This window comes from Habropoda laboriosa, unplaced genomic scaffold, assembly GCF_001263275.1.
Source record: "Habropoda laboriosa isolate 0110345459 unplaced genomic scaffold, ASM126327v1 scaffold317, whole genome shotgun sequence".
In the NCBI taxonomy this organism is placed as follows: domain Eukaryota; kingdom Metazoa; phylum Arthropoda; class Insecta; order Hymenoptera; family Apidae; genus Habropoda; species Habropoda laboriosa.
The window spans coordinates 22,630-30,896 of record NW_017100418.1 but is presented as its reverse complement, the minus strand read 5'-3'; the positions used below and the strand labels follow the sequence as shown (position 1 = coordinate 30,896).

The 8,267-nt window shown below is 30.6% G+C and overlaps 1 non-coding gene across 1 annotated transcript; it reads left to right on the top strand.

The window, feature by feature from the left end:
- Positions 1-7,272: 7,272 nt before the first annotated feature.
- Positions 7,273-7,345, top strand: Trnar-ucu. Its single transcript has one exon. It is a non-coding gene; the product is annotated as a tRNA-Arg (tRNA).
- The last annotated feature ends 922 nt before the right edge of the window (positions 7,346-8,267 follow it).

Here is an 8,267-nt window from a genome sequence, read left to right as displayed (position 1 = left end):
GTTGGTTAAATACTTTTTTCCTAACATCATTTTGTATATTTATTGTATTCCTACATAATTTTCCTACATAATAAATGAAAATCATGATTATTTTTTGTGTATTTATTTTATAATAGACCAATTTAAAGTTAGCACGAGTTTTATAATTATACTGTAGTGTTTTACATGTAAAAACTGTTGTGTTTTTAGTGAGCTTCATAAAATTACGTTTGGTCAGAAACTTATTGCTAGGGTTAGTATATTTATATAAAAAAACGTAAATGAGCTTGAAAAAAACAGAAAAAAATGGTATATGTAAAGAAATGTTTCTCCCATTTTATTCAATCTTTGAAACCATTTAAATTACTTGTAAAAATTTTCTCATACCACCATAGCTAGATACGATAATTAGGTGGTCTGTTTTACGTGACCCACCCTGTATAATGCTGATAGATATACAATTTAAGGTTGCATAATTTCAACAAAGAAAGTAGTAAATAAATAGTATTTACGTTATTTTATTTAGAAACATAACATTTATTATCAGTGCAAAGAAAAATGATTCACATTCGTTTATTAACAATAAACTAAGGGCAAAGAGTAATGTAACAAAAACTGAAAGGAAAAAATTTCCATACAGTATTTAAGAATTCAGCAAAACGCCTAGAAACAAGGGTTCAAAAGCAAATGCAAGTTATTTTCCTGTTTGCAAACAAGTAGAAAAGACGTTACTCAAAATGTTATTACACATAATGGAAAGTATCTGTTTGTACTTATATTTATTTGCTCAATTATTAACAAATGAATGTAAATCATTTTTCTTTATACTAATAGTAAATGTTATGTTTCTAAATAAAATAAGATAAATATTATTGTACACTGAGTATACAACAAAATTCTTTGATTTTGAAAACAATGAAATCATGAAAACTTCAATTTGCAGCTAGTGCATATAAATTACAATTTTAGTTAATATTCATTTAAACCTTCTGCTTGTGTTACAATTAGTTTTAAATCGTAGAACTTCAGAAATTCAATTAACAATGGGCATTATTTGTCACTGTACAAAGATTTTAATAATAGACAATTCTACATCTCAATTTTATCCCTCTTTAACCTTTCATATACTAAACTTTAACCTTCCTTCTTCTTGTTCATCGCAGAACACAAATCTCGAACTAGGATAAGAATCTCATTAAATCTTCTACTTTCATTTTTCACGCCAACGGAGTGCGATTTTGTTATTAATATCGATAGTACTTGTTGCAAAAACCGTAGAACAGTCTATGCATTATTAAAGTGAAATAAAGACAAATTATCGGTTGCATAATTCACGAAAATTCGATTGTACGTCAAGTTACCTCTACTTAGACTTAAAACATTCAAGAAGAAGAAAATATAGACTGAATAAAAAGTAAGAGACCTATTTCTTTTCAAGAAAACTTACCGTCGGCGAATCGGAGTCAGTAGGCACAGTTCTCATGGAAAGCTTGTTGTGTAGATCGAAACAAGGACAAGCGAGTCCAGGAAAATGAAAATTAGCTGAGAGACACAGTATCGACTTTGTATCGAGTCCTCTTTCCAAATAATTCTTCTCTTCACTAAAAACTATTCCGCGCAATTGTCTTTCATTACGGAGGTTTCAGCTTTCAATATCGAAGCTAATAAACGGGAGCAGTTTCATTTGGCATTTCGAAATTGCAGCAAGCACTAAAAGCAAGTGAAATTTTGATAAAGACGTTGCTCTGTTCTTTTTAACACGTTGAAATTGTTTCGCGACGTTGAAATACACGATTCAAATATAAGTCTATCCGCGACACGAAGCGTAATACAATTTTTGTATGTAAAGAATGTATTACGCAAAAAGAAATATTATGTGATACAAAAAACAATAGTGCGAAAAGAAACAACAAAATTGTAGAGGAAATGGAACGGATGAAAACAGGTGGAAATAATTTTTCAATCTTCGTAGCGAAAAAAAAAAATGTATACATCGTTTTGACTCTGTCAGTGTCACGGGAAATGAAGTTGCTTTAGGGAACGCGCAAACTTCTTTGTAACGGTCGGATAGAATGCACTTTCATTTTGCATGGGATGAAAATGGAGAATCAATTATTTTTTCGAAACTATCGCAAAAGATACTCGAACGCTAATTAACGAACACTTTTCAATCTGAAATATCAGAAAAATTGTTTGAAAAACGATAAATAAGAATTCGAATGGCTTGCAATAACAAGTCTTTTGATTTGGATCGTTTTCAAAAGCTGCACAATTTCTGCTTTGCGTTTCAATTTTTCCACGATGAAAAACACGTACAATGCACACTTCGAAAACACGTACTATCCACAAGCAACGTTTATTATTAAAAGAAGCAACCACATGGTGAACAAAACTATCGTTTACATTTCGTTTTAACGAAAAAAACAGAAAAGAGAAACGTGAAAGAAAATCGAAGTGGGTCTTTTTGTTTACTGTGAATTACGAGTATTTCAACGAGACGTATGTATAGTGTTACAGATCGCATGCAATCATGAAATTTAAGCGCGCAATGCCTCCCGCGAGAAAGAACTAGATACCAGTTTCCACGAAGAAATGAAATGAATTAAACGCACGTAGATTAATAGAACCACATAAAATTAAGAAATATACAGAAAAACGTGGATCTCGAAACAACACACTTGTTCAACAATCTTCTTCTCATGTAGATATTATACCCAGTCCAGTAGAGTTCATTTTTTTCGAAAGTAAACGTTGCACGGAACTGAAGGTGGGTTTCGAATAGAACACTGTGTATTGTACGCTGAACTTACGTAGCAAACATTTCTTCTCTCTGAATACGAAACTTTACGAGCAAACACAGCGTGGATAAGTAAAGGGGGAACACACGAAGCCGTGAGTAAACGGGAACTCGGTCCACGAAACAAACTGCACAAAGACGAAGAATGGTAATGAGCAGTTGAATATCCGCTTTGAATATGCTGCGTCGAGTACAGAGAATCGTCGGTTAGTCCGAGGCAAGAGACGCAACTGACTCGGTGACACTTTCCAGAAGGTAGAAAATGTACACGTAGAACCGCGGACGGAATGCAGAAATACGCGCGCGTAACGCCTGCTACGGAGGAAGCGGTACCACTGAAAGTTAGGGGTTTGCCGCTTCATAGGCGGCCTCGACTCGCTAGGGCTGGTAACTATAAAGCTAGCCAGGGTTGCTGGTGGTGGTGGTGGTAGCAACGGCGGAGGTGACGACGCTGGTGGTGCTAGTGGTGGTGGATTGGAGTATCGAAGAATCTCGCCGCATGGAGCCACCTACCGAGGTACAACATCTACCAAAGTTTCGCCACTCGAATTGTGACCTGTTTGGTGAGAAAATATCGTGGTGGAAAATCGATTGAAATACCAATATAATTCCCTCTGCAATAACAGAATTTATCTATACTACTCGAAGTGAAATTTCATTTTTTTTTAATCGGTACAGGATTTATTACGTTTTGGTACATTGCATCGATATTAACGGTAATTTTTAACAAACAGTATTAAAACATTTATGAAGTAAACTGACCAGGTTTTGCTGACGGCAAATTCAGTAGATTTTTATTAAAGAAAAAAGATACGGATGCATTTCGTAGTTGTGATAAAATAAAATAGAATTTTAAAGGTACTTAAATTTTGCTTTAAATTAAGAAATCAGAATTAAAATTTGAGAAAGAAAGAAACACTTCAGCTTCAAATAGATCTCTCAATATACAGGCAAATGTTTAAGGTAATATGTTTGAATGAGGAACACAATGTAATAAATACTTTTTTAAATTTTTTTTTCTGAGCTTTTTAAAATCAGATATTTTATTACATCATACCTTGTAGTAGGTGTTAAAATATAGTGGATCGAACATTTATTAATATAAAACAGTTCACGTACTACCCTAACGCTGTCTTGGAACCTCGCTACTTCTTTACTGTTCAAGATCACTTGAAGGTCATAATTCAAACACAATAAACTATACTTTAATATTTGCTACAAGATACAATAAAGAAATTTGTTTTCATAACAAAAATACGGATAATTTAAAAAAATTCGAATAAAATAATTTTGAAGACAAACTTTTACTAATCTTATCTTAAACATTTTGCCATATTATCAAAAACAAAACAAATCAATAAGTATTTTACTTTTAATGGAATATCCTGTAAATTTCTGTTATATAATTCAGTTAAACTAACATCTAACTGAAAAATAAAAACTAGATATCAATTTAATTGCTTTTTACTTAACAACATTTATTTACTTAATTACTCTATCAAATCTTATGAAAGAACTTGAGAAAAGTTAATTCCCATTTTTACATTAACAAACATCTCGCATGTAGCATATAATTTAATTAATAGAACGAAAAATATGTTACAGCTGAAGGGAAAATAAAATAAAAGATATACAAGGCAACGTTTTATAGAATCAGTTGCAGGAATGAAGATTTCAAGAATTAATATTTTACGGTCACGAATTTAGGACGAGCGACGCAAGAGTACTAGTAACATAGAAACTTAATTACCCTACGTCACAGTTGTGCCCCATATTTCCTTCATTGAATATTCTTTTCAATCGAGAAACCAAACTAAATCAACCGATATCCTCTAGAACTTCTATATATCCATAAACGAACAAATTCAAGCACTGAATCTCATAAATATGGTGTACATATTTCTACTTCTTACAAATAACATTAAAATTGTGTCGGTCAATTTTATTTTTAAAATTGTAAAATTTTATTTCCAGCTTTACTTTTCTTTGGAATACATTTTGAAATTTGTATTGGTCTATAATATTGAAAGAAAAATTCTCTAATCCGTAAGTTTCTTAACCAAACGAATGTAGAATACTTTCATTATATTTTTAAATCACAAGCATTATGGTACATTTAATTACAGCAGTCTACGTTACATTGTCATTTATAAGTATTAAAACACTTATTGTGTTCGTATAGAAATTATTACGTGATTTAAATTAATCAATCATTATAGAATCGTTAGTTAAATCATTATTCAAAATATCAGAAAAACCTAAATACGTATTTGGTTTACAAAGTTTCATAATTTGTGGAATATAATACACGTGATTGACTGCTTACATACTATTGCATCTCCAGGGATTTATTGGATTTAGACTTCAAACTTTTTAAAGACCCTTAGAGAAAGTGTGATGAAGTAGTAGTAATTCGAGAGACTTTCAACACAAACAAAATACAACTAGTCGTAAAAGTGTAGGTGTAAAACTGTGAAGATCAGGGAAACGATATGTGTGTAATGAAATGTGGTGCAGCTCAAGTTTCAGCGCGCTCGTCGAAGAGTACGCCAGGGAATAAAAAAGAAGAGGGCAAACGAAGAAAAATTCGATGAGAGTCCGAAAGAAGTTATGATTGCACGCACACTAGGGAATAATTCTTTCCCATTATATATGATGCATTGTAAAATGTCATCAATGAATTCATTGTTTTTCCATGTTTAAACAAATTTTATCGTCTATATTTAAGAATTCGTATATCGATATTATTGTCTTTCTGAAATTTTCACTAGAACTATAATAATATATGCAAGTGACATAATAGTATTCAAGTAATTCTTTAAAACTTTTCCGTTTCTTATCGATTTAATACGTGCCTTAGTCTGCAAAAAAATTGTAACATTAAATTTTCTATCGGTTTTGTAAATCATTTCAAAATTTCGTTGTCAATATTTCTATTTATTACTTATTTCAATTTACTAATAATTAATAACTACACATATATTATTTAACTTAAAACGTGCAAAAAATACAAAGACTTTTTTTAACTGAGTGTATATGTTTACATAGAACACTTTGATTACGCTATAAGCACTACCATCACGCTCTACGAGTCATTTTAGTTTACGTTCTTCATAGGAATTGTATATCCGTGGTAGATTTATGTAGCGCGTCATATTCAATGTGATTATAGAGAGGCGTTCTAACCTATAAATAATAATGTAACCAGTGTGACGTTACGATGTAGAAACATATTGTACTTTCTGTTTAACCGTAGAAATTTCACAGATTTGAAGGTTAACTTCGTTCTTCTACGTGCATCGTCGTATTATTAATGTCAAAATTTCAGAGAATATCGAATGCTGAAGAAAAATGTGTTAATTTTTATTAATTCTAAATATAATAGTGAACGACATATTTTGCTTCGCGCAATATTCAGTTGAAGATTCAGTATCGTTGAAAATTTCAGCAAAATAACGACATAATATTTACGTAACAATATCTATGAACACAAATGACCTTAATTGCGATTGAGAACTGAAACTACCAAAATCAACATAGGCTTGATGCTTCATCCTATACATGTCAGCAAACAACAATGAAATATCAATCGATTGGACTAGTGTTATTCGAATTTAAAGCGACTAAATTACATTTTAATGACAACGAATACAAATACGAATGAAGTGTAACTAATTACTAACGAATTCTTTTATGGAGACTTATATTACGATTAATATAATTAAACGTTTCAAGATTAAAACAAATAAACGTGACATTATACTCATTACGAAATAATCCACCAGTTTCTGTTTTGTCTGACATAATTGTAGCTTTCGTGAAGTTAATAAAATTAAAGACGGAAATAATAATCAAAATCTAATATTATTTATTCGAGGAAATGCTATATCTAGTGAACCTATTATTAATGGAATTAATCAGTTTTCGAATTCTGCAATTAAAAGTAGTAAAACTATAAAAAAAAGTTATTATAAAAGCATGAGATATAACAATAGAATTATGAAGTTGGCTATTGTTAATTCATATCCCAGAAGTTCTTAATTATGTGTGAATAATTATACTTAAAAAAGTACCAATTAATTATAAATTTTATATGTAACTTAAAATTTCAGATAATAGTATTGTGTCTGAGAAAAAAAAATTGTGAATTCATTGTAGTATTTATTGTTAAAACACAAGTCTTTTAACACTGTAAACAATCAGTGTAAATATGAACGATGGTAAAGAAGTTACTTCAACAACTTCAAGTACATTGCTTTTTTGTTTTCTTTATTCACTTGTCTTTAAGTTTCTCTATATTTTATTATTTTCTGTAAAATTTCGCGATAAAAGAACAGATATTGATCATTATCGAGGAATAATATTTATTTGCGGTTTGATTGTCGTTCTACAGCAACATATATAGGCATATACACATATATATTTATACTTCAATATGCATACATAAAAATCTTTCCTATGTGTGACTTCATGTCTAAGTGCATAACCAACACAAGGTCCCTTTGGCGCAGAGGATAGCGCGTTGGACTTCTAATCCAAAGGTCGCGGGTTCGATCCCCGCAAGGGATGATTAGTAGTTTTTGTATTCCATACAAAGCTCTTTTCACAATTGATACATTATATTTTTGGGAAAACAATAATTATAAATTAAACGAATTCACATAATTTTTTTATCGCTAAAAAAAAAAGTAAATATTCAGAATATATTAAGAAGTAATGTATAAATTAATCGCTTGTAATTAACATATTTGTTAAAATTTTATAAAATAAAATAGGGTAGTTTATTAAATTGTTAAGTTTCATATTCAATACATTAAAAAATTGTTGCATCACTGAAATTAAAGAATGTTTAAACTTAGTGGTAATGTTTATTACGCAAAGATAAATAAAAGTAAGGTTATACTGCTTTTCAATTATGAAATATGATACAACAAATTTTATTCGTATATTTATATATTTATGCTTACTCAAGCAGTTACGTAATTCTAGTCATCAGTTACATAATCAGTTGCAGACCAGTTACATACATACATATTGATGTGTGTATTTGATTATAATACAGTTTCTGTAAATTCGAAAAAGGTGACTGGAAGCGTTGTAAGTTACTTAAAAAGTGCAAAATGTGTTCTCAATTGTGAAAAATATTGCAAATAAATAACTGCTTCTCGTAATATCGAAATCAGAAAATAGAATGTAAAGTACTGATTGTATTCATACCATTCTTGTTATTACATACAATGCTGTTGAATGGCTACCGTATATTACAACTGTTCCTACATTTCGCTGTTAATAATTGTTACAAACTTTGATCCCGTTTCGTTAATGTTTCACCTTCGAACAGACAAAAACATTGAACAACACTCAACCTCGTTTTTGAAAGGTAGCCGCCATCTGAAGAATTTTTATCTAACGCTGAGCTTAATTTCACTTTATACAGCAGAACTTTCAGCGAGTAAAAATGTTTCGTCAAAAATTCAGAGCTCGATTTCCT